This window comes from Strongylocentrotus purpuratus, unplaced genomic scaffold, assembly GCF_000002235.5.
Source record: "Strongylocentrotus purpuratus isolate Spur 01 unplaced genomic scaffold, Spur_5.0 spur5_contig_849, whole genome shotgun sequence".
In the NCBI taxonomy this organism is placed as follows: domain Eukaryota; kingdom Metazoa; phylum Echinodermata; class Echinoidea; order Camarodonta; family Strongylocentrotidae; genus Strongylocentrotus; species Strongylocentrotus purpuratus.
Window position 1 is genome coordinate 133,992 of NW_022145556.1, and position 25,647 is coordinate 159,638.

The 25,647-nt window shown below is 37.3% G+C and overlaps 1 long non-coding RNA gene across 1 annotated transcript; it reads right to left on the bottom strand.

Moving 5' to 3' along the window:
- Positions 1-1,078: 1,078 nt before the first annotated feature.
- LOC105438719 lies at positions 1,079-2,748 on the bottom strand. The gene is made up of 4 exons (XR_004065734.1): positions 2,632-2,748; positions 2,259-2,395; positions 1,867-2,003; positions 1,079-1,611 (listed from the first exon to the last, which is right to left on the bottom strand). It is a non-coding gene; the product is annotated as an uncharacterized LOC105438719 (long non-coding RNA).
- Between the last annotated feature and the right edge of the window lie 22,899 nt (positions 2,749-25,647).

The window sequence follows — 25,647 nt, forward strand, 5'->3', positions numbered from 1 at the left end:
TCTTTTTGAGACAAGATCAGAAAAATATTCATAAACAGTTATGAATAAAAATAACCATCCTCAAGACACAGTCTACATATATACAAATTAACATTTAGAATTTTGAGTAAAAAGTCTTCGTCCGAATCTGATGCAAGCACACAGCTCTGATGCGAATTTTCCATACTTCTAAGTGACATTTTATTAGCACGACTTTTCTTTATACAATACATGTAGCATGGTCTACATATATGGTGACCTTGTGTTCCTGAAAAGTCTTCATTTATATCACCCAATCTTTTCAATTCACTTTCAGGAATATCTTTACAGGTATATGTTTTGTCATCAGAAGTCAGTAATGCTTCACAAACAGAACAGGAACGATAACTTCTAGATTGCTCAAAATGTGCCAATTCAAATCTATGTTTCATGCATAAAGGTATAGTAGGTGGAATTGAAGTGCATTCTTCAGAAAATGCAGCATTGAATTATTCTAATTCGCATTCACAATCTCTTAATAATTTATCAACACAACGGTCATAATGGACCAGAAATAAAATAATTCTTTCTTTTTTACGTGTCTTTTGGGTTTTTTCAATTTTCTAACATATTTTTTTCTGCAACCACTACAAATACAGTCTGTCATTTAGATATCGGTATTACGTTCCGTAATGATAGCTACAAGGGCATTATATTTCATAGTACATAAATGGGGCCAAGGAGCCAACTTATCCTTCACCCCAGCAGCAAGAACGATTGATGTGATGTACAGGCTGAATTTTCTACTTCATCCCTCATGGTGATAAAATCACAATGCTTAATCTGAAAATAAGATAAGAGTCAAAGAAAAACTGACTTAATATATCATTAAAACGTTAATTGATCATCTTGCAACTTCAAAAGTTTACTTGACAAACGGTTGACATTCATAAGTTAAGGAGCAAGATTAATAATATTAGTTCAAATAAAAATAATTTTCCTGTATTTTCACAATGCTTTGGTTAGATTACAACCAAGGAACACTGTTTATATACCAGTAATGAAAACAAAATGAAGATTTTTATTTTATGAATTCACTTATTCGTTCTGAGAAAGAAGATTTCTATTTAATAATGTCACTCAGGTGGAGTGAGATGCTGCGATGCATGAAAACAGCTCAGCCATCTACTACCCTCGAGAACGACACCATTTGGGGAAATCCATGTTGCCCTCTAGGGAAGTCGACAGCTGAGCCGTTGTGCAGTCCCTCGCTCCGCCCATGTCATGTCAACATTCACAAAACAACATGCTATCGTGAAGTCCATAATGTTACCATGGTGGTTAGCATTCATTGAGGAGATAATTACTGAATAAATGGTAACTTTAATGAACAGGATCTTGTTTTTTTCCGAGAATAAACAATAAAATGTGATTCAAAATGAGTTTAATTTGAATTTACTTTGAGAAAGCACTTTATAATTTCCATGTACATAAAATAAATGAAATCACAACTTACTTTGTTTCCAGGTGGCATCTTGAGGTCAAGATCAAGGGGGCAATCAGTTGGAAGAGGGCTAGGGGTCACATGACTGGTTGTGAAGCCTATGGGAGATCTTCTACAAGTTGTAGGAAGGACTGTGTACAGCTCCGCACCTGGAACAAAATTATCAACATTAGACAGTGAATGAACAACGCAGGTTGTTTTAATATACAAAGCAATCTACATGACATTAAACAGTTATGCATCAAGATTTCCTAATCATGTATTAGAAGAGGAAATGAGAGCAATTACTATATTATCCTATGGGAGAACATAAATGAACTTTTTTCACCAATCAGAAATTTCACTGACTGCTCTTTAGGGATACAAATTTCCATGTAAATGCAATAAATGAAATCACAACTTACTTTGTTTCCAGGTGGCATCTTGAGGTCAAGATCAAGGGGGCAATCAGTTGGAAGAGGGCTAGGGGTCACATGACTGGTTGTGAAGCCTATGGGAGATCTTCTACAAGTTGTAGGAAGGACTGTGTACAGCTCCGCACCTGGAACAAAATTATCAACATTAGACAGTGAATGAACAACGCAGGTTGTTTTAATATACAAAGCAATCTACATGACATTAAACAGTTATGCATCAAGATTTCCTAATCATGTATTAGAAGAGGAAATGAGAGCAATTACTATATTATCCTATGGGAGAACATAAATGAACTTTTTTCACCAATCAGAAATTTCACTGACTGCTCTTTAGGGATACAAATTTCCATGTAAATGCAATAAATGAAATCACAACTTACTTTGTTTCCAGGTGGCATCTTGAGGTCAAGATCAAGGGGGCAATCAGTTGGAAGAGGGCTAGGGGTCACATGACTGGTTGTGAAGCCTATGGGAGATCTTCTACAAGTTGTAGGAAGGACTGTGTACAGCTCCGCACCTGGAACAAAATTATCAACATTAGACAGTGAATGAACAACGCAGGTTGTTTTAATATACAAAGCAATCTACATGACATTAAACAGTTATGCATCAAGATTTCCTTATCGTGTAAGAAATCACTACTGTATTCTATGGGAGAACATACATGTAAGTGTATTTTTTTTATAGTTTCACTGACTGCTATTTAGGGAAACAAATTCCCATGTGAATAGAATAAATTAAACCACAACTTACCTTGTTTCTAGGATGCATCCTTGAGGTCAAGATCAGGGGGGGGGGGGGTCAATTGGAAGAGGAGGGCTAGGGGTCACAACTTCTATGAGGGCCTGTGTACATCTAAGCGCCTGGAACCAAAAAAACAAAAACAAAACAATTTCCTCAACAAATAAAAAAGCTAGCAAGAACTAGTTCTCTACCCCTGGGCAAAACATGGAATCCCATTTCACAAATCAGATTATCATTAACTTTTATTTAGGGAAATATGTGTCTGTGTAAAAGTCAATATACACAAATGCACACAATGAATACGATGTGGCTGACCGGCAAGTTTGACGGTAGACATGCGATTTGAATTTTTTAATTATTTTTCTAACATCGGTGAGTTGAATTTCTTTTTTTTTTATTGCTATTTAGGTGTCATCAATTGTCACTAAAGTACCGATTTTAAGTGAAATCAGTTGAGTTTTGTACAGTGGTGTTTGAAATGTTGAGATTCAAAAGAACAGCTTTTAATACACAGCCAAGGTCATAATGGCTAATGCAGCCAAGTAAGTCTAGACTGACTAGAGTCTAGACCACACATATATGTGCATTACTATCCTGGCTGTATATTAAAAGCTGTGCTATTGATTCTCAACATTTCAAACACCACTGTACAACACTCAACTGATTTCACTCAAAATCGGTACTTTCGTGACGATTGATGACACCTACATAGCATTAAAATACAATTTTTTCAACTTTCCGATGTTAGAAAGAATTATTAAAAAATTCAAATTGTGAGTCCACTGTCAAACTTTCGATCAGCCGCATCGGCATGATTGTGTGCATCTCTGTGTGTTACGAGTGTATCGACTATTCATGTAGATCTATTCCAATCCTGCCTATGCAGTGCAGTGCTACTGGTCAATACGCAATAGCATTGACTCATCTTGACTTTTAATAGAAGTCTAGATCAAATCCTATTTGGAATTCAATCTAAAAACGTTATTACTAATAATCCCAGTCCCATTTGATGCCTGAACACATGAGGAAACTGGAATTCAACAGAAAATGAAATAGTTTCGGTCTTTGAGCCAACAATTGCACTGAAGACTCCATGAAAATCTATATGTGGGACAACACTATACAATCAGTATGCACTACGCCCATTCGCGCGTTTTACTATTTTTAGACCATTTCGCGCCAGTTCACCCAACTTCGAGTACGTATTTCCGGTGAAAACATGATTTTCTCGTGAATTTGGGAAGCAGAATTAACTAATTTCCTGTTGAGGAACCTCAAATTGGACAACAGATTTGGCAATTTCAGACATTGCTGAACACATAATATCGACATCAAATGATCTTTTTCTAGTTTCGAACGGGTCAGGTTCACGAAAACAAATTTTAGTTACAAAACTAGGAACGAAAACTTCTCAAAATTAGGCTTCATTGCATGATGCTGTAAAACCGTAAATTTTGCGGAAATATATCAACATTTCATATCATTCGAAAGGAAATTTTCTGGAGATCGACTTACCCAAACATGGCTGCTCAAAAACTGAGCATGCGCGAGAAAATAGAGTCTACGTCATCCCTTCCAGTATTCTCGCACGATCTCGTAACTTCTCGTTTGTGGATATTATTCATCGAGCTGTTTCCATCGCACGATAACGCTCGCACGATATGCTCATTAGCGAGCGTGCAGCGGGCTGACTGCATTTTTATATAATTATGTATGCACAAAATTAATGCTACAAATGTCTACTTTACATAATACACATCTGTAATCTATATGGTCAAGTTGGTGGCCAGATGCTAATAAAGATTATTGATTATCAGTTGATTGATTACTGGATAATCAATCAACTGATTTTCAACTGGTAAATCAACTGGTGAATCTACTGAAAATGCGTTGTTTCAATTTCCATATTAAAAAACAGTTGAATGTACTGGTTTCAACTGGAATTCTGACCTGGGCGATCACACATCGGGGACGCGTGGGGGACGCACGGCCCGCGCATTGCAAATTTCCAATTGTTGCCAGTGCGTTGTCGTGCGTTAGGTGTTCGTCATTTTTCGTTACTCGTTCGTCGAGTACGCTGTACTAACGCTGGATCAACGCTGTACATTCGTCGTCATTTGCCGTGTGCGTCGGGATTTTTTGAGCATGTTCAAAAATGTGCGCGGAGCTCGACGCATGAATGTAAACGCCAAAAGGACGCCAGACATGCGCGGAGCGCGCTAGACCAACGCCGGACATACGCCGAGCACATGTCCTTTATACGCGCAGCGCGATAGCAACACGCTACACATTCGGTGTCAGATCGCTAGCTTCTCCCAAATCCTTTTCCGATTTTCAATGCGCTGGCCTTGCGTCGTCTATGTGTGACCGGGCCTATATATACCCGGGACTGCTTTACTATGTATATTTGTTTATCATGGTGATAGTGAAAACCCTTGGGATAGTTTAAAAGGTTTACAGTGAAGTAGTTTGTCAGGGAGAAAAAAAATTGTAGTACAAAATTTAAAAAAATTATTTCTTGTACTACCCGAATAACCCGATTAGTCTATTCCAATTAATCTACACACAGTCGTTCTACTATCCACATGGTTTAATAACCATTTCGTCTACGTATCATTTGGTCTAATGACCATTTAGAATAAAAAGCTATTTGGTCTAATTTCCATTTGGTCTTATTTCCAATAAGTCTACTTAAAGATGAAGTTGAGTTCTGGTCATGCGATTGCATTTTGAAAGAAACGGTGTGGAATCGACCAGAAAAGGTTGATCATCTAGCATGTAAGAATTTGTGTGTATTGCAAGGTTCTGGAATCATCAAAATGATAAGAAATTTGGCCAAGTCTTGTTAAAGTTACAAACACTGCACACAAAAAGATATATATGGGACTACATGAACACGTGGCGTAAAAATCCTACCCTGGAGTTTTACGATGTTATATGACATATTTAGAATATGAAGGCATTTGAAGAGCCATGCTTTTGAGGGAACATGTCTTATCTGTTGTTCTTCCACACTTGCATAATAAGAATGATAACGCTCACAAATTTTTGTTCACCTTTTCCCAGAACTCAACCTTCTCTTTAACCATTATTTTGTTCTATTGCTCATTTAGTCTTTTTTCAGTACGTCTAATTCCAAGTTTGTCTAACACCCATTTTGGCTTCTATCCATAAATAGTAATAATCATTTGGCGATGATTATTATTATTCATGATTGAATGATTATTAGACCATATGGATAGTAGACGGGCTGGGTGTAGACCAAATGGAGATAGACCAATTGGGTAGAAGACGGGCTGGGTGTACGGTCCATATGGAGATAGACCAATTGGGTAGTAGACGGACTGGGTGTAGACCAAATGGAGATAGACCAATTGGGTAGTAGACGGGCTGGGTGTAGACCAAATGGAGATAGACAAATTGGGTAGTAGACGGGCTGGATGTAGACCAAATGGAGATAGACCAATTCGGTAGTAGACGGACTGGGTGTAGACCAAATGGAGATAGACCGATTGGGTTGTAGACGGGCTGGGTGTAGACCAAATGGAGATAGACCAATTGGGTAGAAGACGGGCTGGGTGTAGACCATATGGAGATAGACCAATTGGGTAGTAGACGGGCTGGGTGTAGACCAAATGGAGATAGACCAATTGGGTAGACGGGCTGGGTGTAGACCAAATGGAGATAGACCAATTCGGTAGTAGACGGACTGGGTGTAGACCAAATGGAGATAGACCGATAGGGTTGTAGACGGGCTGGGTGTAGACCAAATGGAGATAGACCAATTGGGTAGTAGACGGGCTGGGTGTAGACCAAATGGAGATAGACAAATTGGGTAGTAGATAAACCAGTTGTAGACCAAACGGCAATAAACTCTACAAACTATAGCTAAAAACTTACTTCAAAGCTGAGTCACGTCTTTCGGAAGGTGACGTTAAAGGTCGGTCCCCAGATGTAAATAGTCATATCTGATTGATACACATCTGTAAAACCGAATTACATACACACACACGATAATAACACAAATTAAGAAAATAAAGGGAAGAGATAGTTCTCAGTGTCATATAATTCATATAGATTCTAGATATTAAGGCTTTGATATGGGTAAATGTTGATGAGTTGTAGAAAAGCGCCATGGCCTTAATGTTTACCATACATCTTCTTAATCACAAACTCATGATTGAGTATTTTACATCTTTTTCAGGGGTGTTGGATATGAAAACCTTCAACCTTTCATAATTTGTAGACCGTTGTCGGCAAATCTTGAATTTGTTTACTTTGTTTATTTACTTGTTTAATTTTTAATTTGCTTGTTGGAAAACTTTTATCAGTAAATTTGAAAATCTACCGATCAAATTTACACTTGTCGGCACATTAGGTCCGACATACCCATTCAAAATAATCTTACCTGACTTGCCTGTGCTTCAGAATTTCGATTGAATTTTCTATTATTCTATTATCTTTATTACAAAACTTCATTCACATGGTACATGAATATTTGTGTGACAACTTGTAACCATTTGTTTTTGTATTTTGTAATTCATTATCCACTTATGGTTATTTAGTACAATCCTTGTATAGTGTATGACCAGTATTAAATCTAATTTTTAGTTTTCATTTTTAGATCTGTCTTGGGCTCTGTCCCCTTTTTTCACTGCCTATTTGAAATGATAAATTCGGATCCTGCCTTATAACAACAAGAACACCAGCCTGAACTACTACAAGAACAAAAACTACAAGGATAAAACTAAAAAGGAGTTCTGGTTCAAACCGGTCCATAGGGTCTTCCCCTGATGTCACGTCAAGTAGACATAAAAGATATGACGATTCATCTGTTGGGTTTGGCCAATCATCGTTTATATGCAAATTAAACGCTGGCTATCTTGAGCTAGCGCTACTTTGTACGTGTACACGTACCTAGCGCGCTGTACCGTATCAAAGCTTGCTCATTTCAATTCAACGCATTGCTTAGAGCGGACAAGAGAAAAAGGCCGTGTAATATTATACTTTCTGTCTTTCTACTTCATGGAGAACAAAACAATTTGTGCATGATATGGAAGTTTTCGCGTTCTTGTTGTGCTCTGTCGCGTGGTGAGAGATAATGTTTTTCATTAATTTTGACCATATTCTGTAGGCAGTGGAGACCAGGAATCTATACTTTGTGAAGATCTATTGACCTAGACCTAAATCTAAATTGAATGTTAGTGTTATGGATTTGGATTGCCATGGAGTTTTTGATAAAGACTTCTCACTTGTAACATGATTAAAAAGTAAGTATATCATTTATTTTTGAATATTTTAGAGGAAGTTTTGTCATTCAATGAAAGAACACAGTAATAAATTAAATGGTTAACATATATATTTCAGATTTATTACGCTCAATGGCACCAATCCACAATAATGCCTTTATTTTAAAGTGAATGGTTGTTGAAGATTGATGAAAAAAATACCTGATTGTTGTATCAAATGTTACTTATTATATTCCATCTACTGTACTAACTCCCCATCATGCAAATAATCCTGAAGAAAATTCTCAAACCAGAAAGATATTTATGGTTTTCATTAAGTTTGAAAGCGTTAACGTGTAACCCCCTTTAACAGTACATTTTCTCAACCGTTTTCCATGAAAACATGACGTAAAACAGGCGTTTAAAAATCTTTCAAAATTGAATTGTTTGGAATGGTTCATAGAGCCAACTCATTTCTCTGTGACCATGTACATTCACCTAAAATTAATATATAATTTGGGAGAATTTAGGAATCGATCAGATCATTTTTCCCCATTTTTATTATCAATAATGGTCTCTATTCACTCAAACTCTAGAATTAAAGTCACTACCTTAGCACCATTGTCTCTCATCTGGGGAGGGGGGGGGGTGGTGGTGGTGGTGGGAGGGGGGTAATCATGGTAACAATATTTAAGAGGAATGTGGACAAGGGCAACATGTGCATGTATATTAAAGTGAATCAGAAGGGAGAGAGGGAGGGGGGGGGGTAAGGAAGAGAACATTGTAAGAAAACCAATTTGAATAGTCTACATGTATTTCTCTGTGAGGATTAAACCATTTTACTATATTAAATATGTTTCTTGTCGTTGTGATTACAGACTATGATAGAGGCCTGAAATTAAATGCATTCTCTTCAAAATATGTTCATAGTATTGCTACCGAAAATTTAGGACAAGAGTAAGGGTACACAGGTCCTATAAATTACTTACAAACTAATGTTGCTATAGTTGAAATGGAAAAACTACGAAATAGGAGTATAACATTATCAAATCTCTGTCATGTGATTAAATAAACACAATTTGTTGATGTCATGGGACAGGTTCGAATCCTGTGAGATTCCGGTCAAATCGATCACTAAGAATCTTCTTTGGTGTCCATACATCATCATTATTGTATTTTATCCAATCATTATCATCATTTAGGCTCTAAATCTCGTGTCAGTCGTAGCATGGTGACATCTATGTATCACTAAACCTTCCATGATTTATACTGGCAGCTCTACCATGGGAACTTTATTTAAAAAAACGCTCAATACATATCTCTTCATTTTGGAAAAAGGAGTATTCTGATTTATAAGTAAATGTACTATTGGCTGCACAGTCGAAATTACTCTTGAGCTAAAAAGTGCGTCCCACAAAGAAGAAAAACGAACCCCGAAAATAAACGATTATTGTAATTAGTGAACGAACTTTTCTTAAAAATTATATTTTAATTACAAAATCCATACTCGCTTCGCCAAGCAACATGTTATGAATTTGGTGTGTCATATTCAGATCCCTGGATGACAGGGGCGTTCATCTTCATAATTTAATTTCCCCAAAACCAATAACAAAAAAGCGTCCCTTTTGTGACTAAAAAGGGTGCCAATCCTAAAAAGAAAATTACATATTCTGTTGGTTTATTTTCTGAATTATGAGCCCATTAGACCATACCTCTCCCTCTTTACCATAAAGGAATTTGTTTGTTTGTATGTTTGATTTTATTCCTGCATTTTTCAACATAGGCCATGTAAAAAGTAATAAACATATGAAAGTACATATATATTATACAACAAAAATCAAAATACATACATTATAATCATATCATGATTGAAATTTGCCTCATTATTCTGATTCTTTACCAAGATATTGCAGTTTTGAAAAAACTGCAAAGATCACTGTTCATAATAACTCATATTGTGAACCAAATTAAATGAAAAGCAAGGGATTATTATGTACAGCTCATAGATTGTTTACAATAACCGTTTGATTTTGCAAAATTACAAAAAGTACACTTCTTGGCAGCTTCTATATACACCAAAATTTACCAAAGTATCCTTCGTATATAATATTAAACATCTTGATTTGAAACCACCTCATGTTGATATCTATCGTTGACTAAAATGGAATTAGACAGTACCGACCCCAAAGTTCATGCTTTACATTATTTAACTTTGTAATTTTGATAAATATGTGAACAGCCTAATTTTATTTTCACCGCAAAACTTGGTAAGGCTATGAATGAACCAGTCGTTTACTGTGCATGTATTTATCATGGCTGTATACCTCACCGTTTTTTTCTTTCATTTGCTGGCATGAGTTCCACATTGGTGCATTATGCGAATTTTGTCGGTTGGTTGGCGATGTAGCTTCGCTTCAAGACAACAACAAAAATTGGCAGCTGTAACCTCCACCATTGACTGTATATAAAATTATATTACATTTCTTGGGGGAAATTAGTTCGTCTTCTTTTTGAACGGCTTCAGTGCGTTTGAAATTAGAATCAGAACAGTTCAAGGAGAATAAATCTGTTTGGGGAGGATTATTTGGGGTTGGGGGGGGGGACTCCATGCCCCTCCACGCCCCCTTCTAGAACCGCCAATGGTTTGAATCACGGTGATCGATGAGAACTAGACACAGTGGTTGAAACTTGTCGGTACGAACTTTCATATATTCATATGTGATGTAAAATCATGCCTTTGTATATACTAATTGGTGACACTGTAACACAAGACATGTACTACCAGGAAGATACAGAATCAATTCTGAAGTACACTATAGTAACACTACATAATAATCACTCTCACTTTTTACTGCACTGAGCAGAGATAATTTTATTGACTATAACATGAACGGTCTTTAAATCCAAGAATATATTCCTAAATAATATATAACTGTCTATGTACATGTAATATCAGCTTAAAACGCGCCCGCCACCATGTGTGTGTTTGGGGGGGGGGGACTGATATTTCTCTTTGTAGACAGACTATGATTACATACCGCGTGCGTATCGAGGCCAGTTTGAATAACATTATTATCAATAGTACATGGCCTTGAATATAAACTGAAAAAGATACCATGATAGTGACAATAACAACCGCATGTGTAACAATACTATGGTTTTATCGCCAATGGGGAAACTGCGCAATCTAGAGTTTAAACTTTAACATTTGGCTGATGTATCCCAGTTGCTGTTTTAGCTTTAGTTTTATAATAACAATCATCATAACTTCCTTTCTACCTCCAGCTGTCTGCCAAATGCCATTTTAAAAGTGGGGTGGGAGAGGGGGGGGGGGTAACAATTCTATTGGACCATCTTCGGCGTGTTTTCTGGTTTTCGCGTGTTTGTTCCCGAAGAGTCTCCGGACGCGCGGGTTCGGCTGCCTATACTGGGGCTTTGTGTTTCTTTTGTCGGGGCTTGTTCGGTGCGCAATACCCATGTTACTCGTTGCTAGGTCGGATAAACCTTGAGCTTGATCGACCTGGCAACGGCAGACTGATATACGCTAAATGACCTTGGCGGGGGAGTCCCAGAGATCTGGTGGGGGAGTCCCAGGGTCCAGGGATCTGGCGCGGGCGGGTGAATTCGCGCGTCTTCATTAATAGCGTTAAAAAATATAGATATTCAGAAAGGCATTGTAATATAATATACATGCTTATAGTACAAATGAAATGCGATGCAAAAATCTATGAACCTTCAAATATAGTTTGTTTTAACTGTGCTATGGTGTCATTAAGTAAATACGCACTTTATTGCATATAAATATTTGTTATTAATTCTTGTCTGTGGAAACTGATAACAAACATTAGTATCGTGATAATCATTTTCTATTTCAACAAGCATCATTCTATTTTCGTGTGATTTAATGCCGTTTTATTTCATTTCTGTGATGTTCACACAATCAAATAAAGTTACAAGCACTATGAACATGACGGACAAAGAAAGAGGACAAAATATACAGTTCCTCATTCTACCCTCAACAATTGCCGTGGTAGACAAAGGAACATCCCTTCACTGCTATTATGTAAAAATGTGTAGAACAGGTGTCACATGCATATTCACCTGTTCTACTTATTTTACATAATAGCAGTGAAGGGATGTCCCTTTGTCTACCACAGAAATTGTTGAGGGTAGAATGAGAAACTGTATATTTTGTCCTCTTTCTTTGTCCGTCATGTTCATAGTGAAGTGACGTTGATCAGGACAGCACAAGGGGGGCGCTCTTTAACATGATACAGCGTTCTAGAATGAGTCTGTTGTTTCACGCAATAAATGGTGTTCTCCTGTTCTATTAGGTTCTCTTCATCAAGATCCTTTATCATAAATAATGTAAATGTATAACTTTCGGATATTAATTATCCGCTCTCTACTTCTTACCAGATCAAAAACACGAAATCTTTAAACTAGATTCATAACTGGAAACGATTGATAGGAACATCATAATTGTAGATCTTGTCAGTTCTTTAACAGGATATGATATGTCGAGAACAAAAGGGTTTCTCAAATAATATGCTCCCAACATATCCCTCTCTTATGCCCCCCCCCCCCTCTCTCTCTCTCTCTCTCTCTCTCTCTCACTCCCTCTCTGTCTCTCTGTCTGTCTCTTTCTCTCTCTCTCTCAATATCTCTCTCTCTCTGTCCCTCTCTTTCTCATCCTCCCTCTCAAACAGATCTCTCGTTCTCTCCCCTGTTCTGTATTTCACCTTCCTTCATTCTACGAACGATGTAAGTTTTCTTTTAAGCCACCCAAACTATTTCAACTAATCTTGTTTAATCTGTCCCCTGTTCTTTTCTGCTCCCCTCCTTCTCTCCATTGATTCTTCTTCTTTTTCTCTCATTTGACTGTTTCCTTCCCTGCCACTTTGGTAAAACTGTATTTCTCTTTCTCTCGTTCTCGTTGTCCAATTTTTAGTAAAGTTCTCAAAATATCTCTTAGCTGAAATCTTTAGGTTTTTATAATTCTTTGAGGTCAGAATTTAAGAGCCAGAATTAGAAACTATGTCATTATGCACCATCTGCAATTAAAGCTGAGTGATTTTAGTTATTTAATTTATTTTAGCAATGAAATAAAGTGGGTCATTATCAATCAGTTACAATTTTGTATTCATTGATTTTATTTATCAAAACGCCAATCCTTTTTTTCTTTTTCTTTTTTCATAACATAGTTTATACAAAACTGCAACATAATTACAACAAAACTTTGTTATCATTTGATAAACAAATATAATTACAACACAATTCCATTGTTCATTATTTCCCAATGTATAGGACGAAAATATATCACAATAATTACATAATAAAAAGATATAACCGCACCACACAGTTATTTTAACCCCCAAACTAGAACAAAACAATGCTTTTTTCAGAAAAAGACTGAATATTTTTTTTTATATAACAAATAATGAGTTTCATAATTCTCAACATATATTTATACAGAATTGGAATTTTGAGTTTTCTTTGTATTAAAACACGACTTAGAATTATCCCAACCTTCCCCTCCCTTCTACTTGTGTGGATAGGGAATGCATTCTGGTACAGGTTTCTTTACAATGTCGAAATGACTTAAGTTGTTGACTTCGTTCCACCTCTACCTCGCTCTCCCTTAATATCTTTATTAATCGATTAGTGAAATATCTGACAGTAAATGAAAGTACAGGTATATAACTGACATAATTAGCATGATGAAGAAAAAGATGAACATTCAATAAATCAGGTATGGAAGAAATTTCGATAAATATATACATGTATGCTTGCTTATAAAGACTACGATTAAGAATAAATGACGTTGTGACAGTACAAAAGAGTGGAAATGAGACGGACAATATATAAAACAGAGACGGAGAGAGAAGGGGAGAGATGGGAGAGATGAGGGAAAAGAGATGTAGGTAAATTTATGGACAATATACATTTAATTTCCGATAAAAAGTAAGATCATTTGGGCCTTATAATACATCATCGGGTATCTCAAATTTAATTTTGTTTCTTGACTTTGGGAGGGGGAACCCACCCCTAGTGTATGCATTTCCCATCAATTTTTATATAGGTAGGGACGTTCGAGCAAACTCGCGCTAAAAATTAGCACATTGATTTGTCTGCGTTACACGTGACCTCAAAAACCGTATCCGGACACCTACCCCCTAGGACAACTATCCCCTAGGGCAACCACCCTCTCGGACGACTACCCATCGGAACAACTACCACCAGACAGCTACCCCCGGACAACTACCCCCTAGAATAGTTGTCCGGGGGTAGTTGTTCTAGAGGACGGTTGTCGTAAGGGGTAGTGAGTTGTCTGGGGCTAGTCGTCCGGGTGGTAGTTGTCCGGGCGGTAGTTGTCCCTTGGAGTAGTCGTCATTAAGGGTGGTTGCCCTAGGGGGTGGTTTCCCTAGGGTGTAGTTGTCTTGGGCTAGTTGTCCGGGTGGTAGTTGTCCGGGCGGTTGTAGTCCCCGGTGAGTAGTCGTCCTAGATAGTGGTTGCCCTAGGGGGTAGTTGACTGGGTGTGGTTATCCGGGGATAGGTGTCCTAGAACCCATCCACACCACTTTATTTTACAAATCTGAAGTCCCGTCAGGTATGTCCACCTCCCAATATCCACAGCGTTTGGAATCAATGATGCCACTGTTTGTTGGCGAATTTGGGTCGGACTTATTCAGCATTTATACATTTTAAAGCTTATAGAGTAACAAAAAATCACAATAAAACAAAAAATTAACACTGCGAAAAAAAATCATGTGTGTGTTTATAGGGGAGTTTTTTTTTATATAAGATATATACAAGACTATAAAATTGAATGGGGAGAGGCAAAACATTATGTGACCGCACTCCATTTCATAGTTCCCCCCCCCCCCCACCCCCCGGCAAGAAAATCCTGGATCTGCTACTTTTTGTTAATCTGCAGCACATCATCCGTCTGGCAAACATGGTGCAAAGACAGAGGAAGACCGAGGTATGACGCTTATCAGCCTTCATCAGATCAAAGTTATCCCTAGAACAAAACAGAAAGGGGGACAACAAGAGGTGAATAAAAGAAAAATTGCATATCAACCATTCAGTTAATGTAAACCTCTTTTAAATATTTGAATCACTATCAATAATTGTGTTGATAGATAGGCTAATCTTATCCTGAAGCCATTGTTGCTCAAAGTCTAAATTTCAACATCCCTGAACAAAATTATCAATAACCACCCACCACCATCAACGTTTTCACATACATGAACGATTCCTGCGAACATAGCAATAGGAAAATGAAGCTGTGCTTACAATCTCCATTATTTCTTCTGGAGCAGTGTCCAGTCCCAATCTCTCATCAGTTGGCTGGACGCTCACGGGTAGCATCTCAGGTGTATCTACTTCCTTCAGAAACGATCGAGAAAAGTATTAGATTTTATTACGATTTGTGTATACGAATAAATGTATACAAGATTATATATACATATATGACATTATCCTCGAGATCGATGCATATCATTATAATATTTCAAAGGTTCCAATATCATTTAGGGCTGAGGCTATAGAGACCCCTCCACTAATAAAATGACTTAATCAATTAGCAGAAGCAACAATCCTTTCAAATCGTTAAATGAAAACATATTTATAAAACTTCTCTGTCACGGTAAAACGTTCACAAAATGATAATTTTTGATTCATTAACAATGCATGGTTATGATTCGCTGATTCCTAGAATGATTATAACAGAGTTAAAATTTCACAAAGTGACTTGATTTCGATTTGATAAGATACTGCTACAATATTAACTTTTTAATTCCTCCCCTTGTATAATTCGTTCCTCTTCCTCTGTTTTAAACGTAAACATGTATTAATTTTGCACAACAAGAAAGTCGTTCGTTGTAACATTTATATGTCGATTCCGCGAACCTTTACTTTTAATCTAGTACTATTGCATGAAGTTATTTTCGAGTGTTTACATTCATTCGAGCATCCTTTTCTCCAGTTATCATACCTTGACATCCACCACAATCTCTATCTGTCTCCCTCCACGGTGATCTGTAAACATCACCGAGGATCGCTGGCCTGGTTTGAGGGTGGTGGTGGTTTGGAAACTTGAACCACTTACTGACACTGATACCTGCCCAACAGAACATAATTAAGAAAAGATTAGACAACTTCCCCCACAATATGAAAGCATTTCAATTGGAACAAGAGACCCCCTCCCCTCCCCCATTGTTTACAAGAACGTAGGGAGGTTTTCCAAGGGTATTTTCCACAAAAAGGATTCCCTCTAAGACAGTGTTGGCGAGCCCACCCCTATAACTCATCGAGTCTAAGAGTGCTGAGGGGATTCCCAAATATTCCCGAATAAAAAATTGCTTCTACCCTCTCCCTCCGCCCCCCCCCCACAAACAAATAAAAAATAAAAATCCAACTCTCGACGGCTTGCCCAAAGTGAGTGTCGAAGGACTAAATGCTATTCCTAATACTGGAAGCTGGTAGGATTATTTCCCTTTTCCGCTCTCCAATCCCTCGAATTTTGACACCTCTCATTTTTTACCTCGTATCTCCCTTCATTGTCGCTTCTGCCATTGTGGGATGAATCGCCTCTCCCTTGAAGCTTGGAGGTTGCCATTGTATGACTGAAATATACAACATAATAAAGTTCAATCGATGAATATGTGATAGCAGATTTCATCAATACAAAAAATAAAATAACTAGAGGCGATTGACAAAATGGTAAATTTAGAGTTTTAGAGTTCACAACTTAGGCTGAAGCGGCGGAGCGTTATTAAAAGAAGGAAGGAGCACTGAACAAAAGTTTTTTTTTTTTTTTTGGTGGGGGGGGGGGGGGGAGGAGCACCTTTATAAAAGAGCGAATACAAAGGAAATGAATGCTCTCTTCACAATTAGCGGAAAATTATCTGTTTTGGTAAGCTTTCACTTGCTGTGTAGTAAGCTTCTTCAGACCCATGTCGTAGATGGCACTGCTGCTAATGCAGTTTGCCGAGGAGTATATATAGGGTCAATTACAAGCCTAAGTGTCAGAGCCCGCGAATCAGTGGGGCTCCACCCCTCCCCCAAAACACACACCTTTTTTTTAAAGAATGAAAGAAAAAAAGAATAGTCACCTATAAGTTTCACAAATGAGGTTTCAAAATAATGCTCATCTGACCGTTATCTAAATGTCTGAAACCCCTGATCTTGTGGGGCTCCGCCCCCTGCCAATTCATCTAACCGTAAAAATGCCTAAAACCCCTTTAGCTTCCGGGAGCTCTGCCCCTGGGCCCCATTAGTGGCCTTAAGGCGGGTCCCTGAATGGTCATCTGACCGTAATGCCCCTGGATCCCACGCCAATTTACGTTCCAATCGCTTCGCTTGCTACGCTCTACCTAATCGTAAATACGAGCCCCCCTCCCCCCCCCCCCCCCCCAACGTTTCTGCTCATTACGCCACTGGTGGTGATTTTATTGTCAACATAATTATTATTTCCTTTCGTATTTCTGTTGACACTCAAACTGTATTGTCACATTTCCTTTGTCTATTTTGGCTTTCCGTTTCCAAAGACCAAAGTCCAATTTTAGGAGAGTTCAAACTTCAGCGCCACGTATATTGCATGTCATATTTTTAGGATACTTTGTGTTGCGACTTGTTGATATGTATGCAGCTACATATTATTTTCTTCATTCCTTATCCAACATAACCTGGAAACATACATATTGGAATACGTACCTGAAATGAAGGTAATACATTTTGTTTCATATCTTGAGTGTTATACATGTACATGTAGCATAACTTTGCAATCCGGAATCAGTTTTGCGGCACAGCTATATGTGCTGTAGATAACTTGCTATTTACGAGATCATGACTATATATCGTTTCAGTTTGCTTTGTGTATTGTCAGTCAATACTGATACGAATTTATGAGGCTGAAATGCGAAAAAGGAGGAGTTATTTCATGGAAGTTACTCAGTAGAGTCAGAATTTCGTTTCACGTAAATTGTAGGACATTTATCAAATGATTGGTTAATTTTTGTTTGGAAAACGTCCAATGTTATTGTATCGGCACACTCATTTGTAACCGTAAACATCGACGGTTTCAAGATACAAATTGTAATATCCGTGCATTCCCTTCCCCTCCCCCCCCCCCTCTCAGAAAAACACATGAGATTTTCACCCCGGACAACTATCCCTAGGACAAGTAACCCCTAGGACAATATATTCCCGGATAACTTTCCTACAAATCAATTATTATTAACCCCAGGAAAACTACTTGGGGGGGGGGGGGATTTGATTAGGCGATAGTTTTTGTCCGGGGTTTAGCTGTCTGACTGTAATTGTCCTAAGGGTAAAGGTGAGTTGCCTTTTTTTTTGGGGGGGGGAGCATATGCCTGTGAGTAAAAGTCCAGGAGCACTTGTCCGGCTGTAATCGTTCAAGAAGACCTTTTCCCCAAAGACGATTCACTGTATCCACAAAAGTAAATTCATGGACAAATTGGATGACTAAACATCTTCGGGGAGCTACCCCCCTGCTAGTATAGTCCTGGAGGCAGGCGAGTACGCAGGGGGGGGGGGTTGAGGGTTGAACCCCCTTTAACTTGTTTTGTATGTATGTGTTTTAGAGGAATCCCCCCCCCCTTTTTTTTTTTTTTTTTTTTTTTTTTAATTTAAAAAAAGCTGACCTTACCCCCCTCCCCAACGAAACGAAATATCGATCGACCAAATTTTGGGACACAAAAATATTTATATATATATGTGCTCTTACCCCCCCCCCCGCTTATTCAGCGGCTGGCTGAGTCGTTGCGAAATTTGTGAGACCCCCCCAAAAAATTAACCCCTCCCCCCCCCCCCCCCCCCCCCCCCCTCGAAAAAAAACATCCTGCGTACGCACCTGCCTGGAGGAATATACAGTATTCAATTAAGAATTTAGCAAGGTAACAGAAAGTTAAGATTTCTTTCAAATGCTGAGCCTCCCCAAATGCCATATTGAGGCACGAGGAGGCACGATGAGCAAAGCAACGGGAATTGTAAATTATCTGACCCTTTAGAATGCTATTAGTTTTAGCTCCATTTACACTGCAACCCAAAAGTGTCGGGTTGTCTCACATTCCAGTGTTTCGGAAACACGACGAAAAATCGAAATCGAAAAACCCACCTCTGGAGTATGGTTTTTTGAAATGCCCGCCGAAGTTTCACCAATTTTTGCAGTGTAAAAGCATGGACCTACTAAGAATGGTAAAAAGCAAACTTCGGTGAGATACTGGATTTTCGTCACGTGACTCTCACGTGACTCTCACACATGCAGCGCAGGGCACCGACAAGTCGCGCATGCGCACTACTCACCCCAAACACAGGTATGAGCAAACTTCGAGGAGAAAAATATAAATTAATGATATTTTTGTACACGACAAGCAGGAGAGTTATCCGTGACTACGTCACAATCCAATGGCCAAACTGCCAATTTGAGATTCGCGTAGACTTAGTGATCTCAGGGAGGTGAGACTTTAAATGGAGATTCCGTCTCGAAAGAATTTCCCGAGGGAAAGATATTCAAGATTAACTTGGCTTAACAACAAGTAATTTAACCCTCTTCAGCCATCAAATCCATCAACAGCCGCCCCTATCAGACCATAGATGCCCTCTGGCGATCCAAATGTTACGAAGTGTTACGCAACGCGGCCTGCTTCCCTAAGCTCTCCAAACACTTGGTCGTAAAAAAAAGGCTTTGAAGCCATGCGAGTCAACGAGAAAATGACGTCATACTCATTGAAGATGTAAATAGCTATAATAGACAAAAATACAAAATCGACAACTTATGGCACAAGGCAACCTTCTATTGGTTATCAAATGCTTTCGCTGTGCTCGGATAACTCTTCTGAAGACGTAGCCATCTGAACCAGCGAAATCGACCAAGGAAATCGTGAGTTAGAATGAATGCAAGTTTCTCATCATCATCACGTTCTCTTCTAATTATCGACATTTTCCGAAAGTTTCCGAAATTTTTACATAGCTAGGAAGGTAGTCCATAAGTTTATCTCTTAAAATAACTAAATGAAACTGTGTTGTATATTTGCGCATTTGGTTTAATTAGGGTTAGAAGTTGTCAATTCATCACCACTTTTCACCCCGAGTACGGGCCGGCGACGCGAAAGCCGCCGTGCTCGCTGGGCTGTACATGCTGGATGTTGTTGGTGGAAACACACATAGCTGCATTACTACCCTGGCCGTGTATTCAAAGTTGTGCTATTGATTCTCAACATTTCAAACACCACTGTACAAAACTCAACTGATTTCATTCAAAGGCAGTACTATAGTGACGATTGATGACACCTAAAGAGCATTAAAATACAATTTGTTCAACTTTCTGATGTTAGAAAGAATAATTTAAAAATTAAAATTGTGAGTCTACTGTCAAACTTGCCGATCAACCGCATCGGGATGATTATGTGCATTTGTACTGTATGTTGTGAGTGTATTGACTATTCATGTATTCAAATGCTGCCTATTTACATGGAGCGGCCTACGCATTCACGATGAAACCATTTAACCGTACATTCTGGTTCGCTGCAACGAATAAGATTTTCCGTTGATGGAATTTCACACGTGCATAACTTGTATTGGTCTCCAACTTCCCATACACCAGGCTCAAGAATCAAATCTTCCTCAAAATCAGTCAGAAAGTCTAATCGCCGCCTCCCAAATACTCTTCCCTACTGTACGCCGCCATTTTTGTCGATAGCAGCCGATGTATATTTCCAACAATGCAGTTCGCTAGCCCTACGTCACTCAGTTTCGGGAGTGAGATTTACGAGCTGTGCGGTCCGGGTGGGGGATTAAGGGGATTATGATAGGGGGGAAAAAGACTCTCGGTGCAACGGACTGCTTCAAAGGGCCCTCTTAGATGCGGAATCCATTTAACTCACATGACATGCCCTGGTGATCTCATATTTTAATCATTTATAGCTTTCCATATTATTGTCCGATTCATTTCTTTCGCCATTCTGTTTATCTTATTGTTCTGCTTTCACACAAATGAACTTGTTACAAGGGTTGGATTGCCGTTTAAGGATCATGACTTGTATTCCTTTTCTCCCCTTTATCTTCCTCTCTTTTTTGTGCATGTATTGCACCCCCTTTTTTCCTCGTTTTTGCGCCCCCTTCAACTGCTACACGGGGGAAATGTGCCCCCCTTTTTTTTTACTACTTGTAATGCGCCAGGAGTGTCATTTTTGACAGACATGGCGCATTATAAATATTCACTTTTATTAATTTTTGTTGCTACCTTTTAATTTCAATTTGAAGGCAAAAGGTATTTTGCACGCGTCCGTGTTTATAAAAAATATTTCGGACACATTTTTGTAATGCAATTTTAATTCGTTTTTGTGACTGCTTGATAGATCTTATCCATATAATTATCGGTGTTGGCTGAACAAGCTAATACAATGAATATAGTTAAAATATTTATATGACATATATTTTTTTTTTAGGCAAAAAAAGTGCTTCTCGTCCCCGACCGCCTCCTTTTTAGCCACCGCCTCCTTTTTTTTTCTTCTCACTTTTAACTATTCAGAAAAAAGCCAACCCCCCCCCCCCAAAAAAAAAAGCCTGTGATATACATTTTGTTTAAATAGCCCCAAAAGTGATACAAATCATTTGTTTTGTCATACATTGCATCAGTATACTCACATAGCACAATATCTTTGAATGAATAGACTTGACCAGCTATAATTAGCATGGCAGCCATATTGGAAATATAGCCAGAAATAGTTAGATAGTAATGCCCTGTCTCCCCCTTTTTTTTTGAAAAAATTGTACAGTCCGAACCCCAGCTATTATTGGTTTCATTTTATTTCTTGTTAATAAATTAGATACATGTACATAACAAAAAATTAAAACCTTTCTTCATAGTTCTGTTTTTCCCACCAAATAACACGTTTTCATTAATGATAATTTTGTGTGACATCTACACAATAATCTATGGTATTTCCTGTGTCAGCTATCTTCACGAGTCATACATTCATTTTCTTTTATAAGTTTGTTCATATTTGCCAACATTCGTTATAGCTAATGCACAATCATTCATTCATTCATCATTGATTTCGGTTTAGGCCTATATAGAAAATTCCTTGTTAAAAAAAAAATAATCCAAAGACAGAAACGTACATACATGTAACTACATAGCTGCACTGTTCAAAATCGTATAAAAGAATCCTATACATTCACCACAATTGCCAGGAAACAAATATCGAGATTAGAAGTAATACTGAATTGTTCAACATAGTGCACTTAAAACAGAGAGAAGAGAGATGAAGAGAAGGGATCTGTTAATTAAAAGAAAATATTAGATAATTAGATAATTAGACCATAGCCCTTAGACCTTTATCTATATTTGATTTGATTTTGATTTGATTCGGTTTATTGAAATAAAAGAACATGCAGCTGGGAAGCTGAAATAATTCAATTTACAAAGTCAATATACAACACAATAAACGAACAAAATATGAATGACTAAAACGTACGACTATAAATTATGCAAAATGAGAATCAAATATTACATCAAAATCTAAATATATTACAAACATTAAATCAAAATCTAAATATATTACGAATATTACATCAAACTCGAGATATATTACAAGTATTACGATAAAATTCAAATATAATACAAATATTAAAAACATTAAAAACCTTAAAAAACCTTCTGTGTCATCAAAAAAAAAAGGGAGAGAGAGAGAGAGAGAAAGAGAAAGAGAAAAACGGAACTAGAAATATATTGTGTGAAGAAAGAAGAAAGAGGGAGAAGGTGATAATAGCTGAGGAAAGGGGTTAAGAAAAGAGAAAGAAAAAAGAAAAAGATGAGGATCTAAGAGAAGAGGAAGGAGAAGGGGTTTCACACAAAGCATGAGTAACATGATAAAGCACGAAATGTAACAACCTAAAAGTACAAGGATAATATTATCAAAAAGATATTGCACGAGGTAAAGTAATATGGGTATATTACATTGAAGAACAATAAAATCAAAGTTATTAGAGGAAAGGTGCAATATGTCAACAACGTATTAAAGAGAATAATTATACAAGTAAAGAATTGAGAATACACAATAAGGCAATACACTTGCATGTAAACGGATAGTGATACACAGTAAAACTATTTGCTTATAAGGGGGAAGAAAGAAGAAAGAAAGAAAGACAAAAAAAAAAGGAAAAAAGAAAATTGTGATGACCCTACTGACATTTCAAGGAATAGAGAAATCATGCATCTTATAAACGATAGAGAGGAAACAGATACGAATAGAAGAAGAGAGGGGAAGAGGGAAGACAAGAAAAAAGGGAGTATAGAAAAGTGAAAAATAAGATCAAAGAACAGGGAATATCCATGATAAATAAATTTGCAAATTAAAGTGAACTGCATTATAGATAATCATTGAAGATCATTGCATTTTTACGTGTAATCTCAACAAAGTACCACAGCTATAAACAGTGAGAGAGATAAATAGATAAATAAATAGTTGATATAGCTGCATTACAATGACGAATTCAAAACTAATGGCATTCAAGGAAAAGAAAAATCATGCATCTTATAAACAATAGAGAGGAAACAGATACGAATAGAAGAAGAGAGGAGGAGAGGGAAGACAAGAATAAAGGTAGTGAAGATAGTGTAGAATAAGATCAAAGAACAGGGAATATCCATGATAAATAGGTTTGCATATTAAAATGAACTGTATTATAGATGATCATTGAAGATCATTGCATATTACGTGAAATCTCACAAAAGTAACACAGCTATGAACAGTGAGAAAGATAAATAGATAAATAAATAAGTTGATATACTGCATTACAATGAGGAATTCAAAAGGACTGACAGAGAAGGGATAGTTGATAGCCTATATCTCTGCGTTCTACAAAATGGAATGTCAAGACTTTCAGAGTTCCGAAGTTGTAATCGCGTAAGGGACTGTGATTGTCTAGTAGGGGGCAAAAAGTTACGATAACGATCAGACTGGAGCAAACCTTCACCAAAACGAAGGAGAAGCTCATTCCTTCTTAGTTCCAAGGAAGTAAGTCCATACAGGATGAGTTGCTTACTATACGAGAGAACATTGGGGAAAGCTATGCAGCGGAGGACACGTTTTTGAACCCGCTCAAGTTCATCAACCTGAGCCTTGGTGAGACTTGATCCCCAGACAGGTGATCCAAACTCCAACAATGGACGAATATAGGACTTGTAGATGATCAATAAATCCTCTACATTAGCACCATTCTTTTTCAAGACGCTTAGGATGCAAGATAATTCAGAAAATGATTGTATTCTTAACACAAAATATTGATGAAAAGATGTTAATTTCAGTGTCATACTGTCAGCCTATGTTATACTTTATAAGACAAAAGGCATAAAAGTAATCCAAATACTTACATATTGAATGCAGCGAGGAATAATGAAATAAATCAATGTGACTCCAAAAGATGCTGTAGGTGACTCTCCTTGATGAAGGTGTAAAAGCAAATGAAAAACATTTGAAAAATCACGAATAATTACAGAGTAAAATAATACATTTAGAAGTGTATATTCTGGGATGATAGAAAGATTGCGATTTTACCTATCGTGCCAAGTCTATTGTCAATTTTGACAATACATAATTAGTCTTCAAAGAACACGTTTTGATATTTATAGTACAATACATATTTATGTACATTTTTCCGGTTAATGTTTGTGTTCCAACACAAGCTCTGTTTGATAAAGCTTGATATCATAGCAAATACTAAAATTCTATAACAAAATTGCTTTTATTTATCGAATGCAAAATGTTGAGTAGATTGTAAGAAGTATTGTAATTCATTATTAATAACAAGTTTTATGAAACGTTTCCAAACAACTACATATTATGCTGTGTAATATTATAATCGATCCATAAATTTAAATACAATCGGTCATTGCGCATAATGTAAGAAGCGATAGTATAAGAAGAGATTATTTATTTGAATAACATTAATTGATCAAGGAAAGGAGCATTTGGTAAATCATTTTTTAATTCTGATTAAGTATTTGATTTTCATGGTAAGAGAATGGAGTTCATCTATAACCGTGGATGAAATTAAACGCAGTTTCTAAGAAGATGAATTAGAGGAAAACAATTTGGCCTTCATGAAAAATAATTTCCCTGCATCTGCATTTTGTTAGGCTTTTCGTACAACTCGATTAAGAGAAGAACAAAATACTGATTTATTTCACTCTCTGCAGAAAAATCAACTACGAGTATCTCTAAAGGGTCTGAGAGTGACAACTACATGAGTGTCAATTCAACGTCATGTTCGTTCTGTGTGTCATGGTTGGACGGCCTGGGCCTTTACTGTGTGTTTTTGTGAAAGATAAAGTTGATTTCTGGTCATGCGATTGCATTGTGAAAGAAAAGGTGTGGATTGGATCAGAAAACGTTGATCATGTAGCATGTAAGTATTGGTGTGCACTGCAAGGTTCTGGAATCATCAAAATCATAATAATTTGGCTTAGTCTGAAAGTAACAAGCATTGTACACAGAAATATGTATATGGGACTACACAAATTGTGTCGGGCCTATTACTTACCATGATTCCTTATCTTTCTATGCTCATTACTCAGCCAGTATATATTTTCTACCAAAATAAATTGTTTGGCAAATGACATATATTTGTAATTTTGAACATTCAGTGTAAGTTTCGTTTGATTCTGTGAGAATTCATTTTTTTTCCCCAGAACTCAAGTTTAATATCAATGGTGATGGTGAAAATCCTCGGAAAGGTTAAGTAGGTTTACAGTGCACTTTTTCGG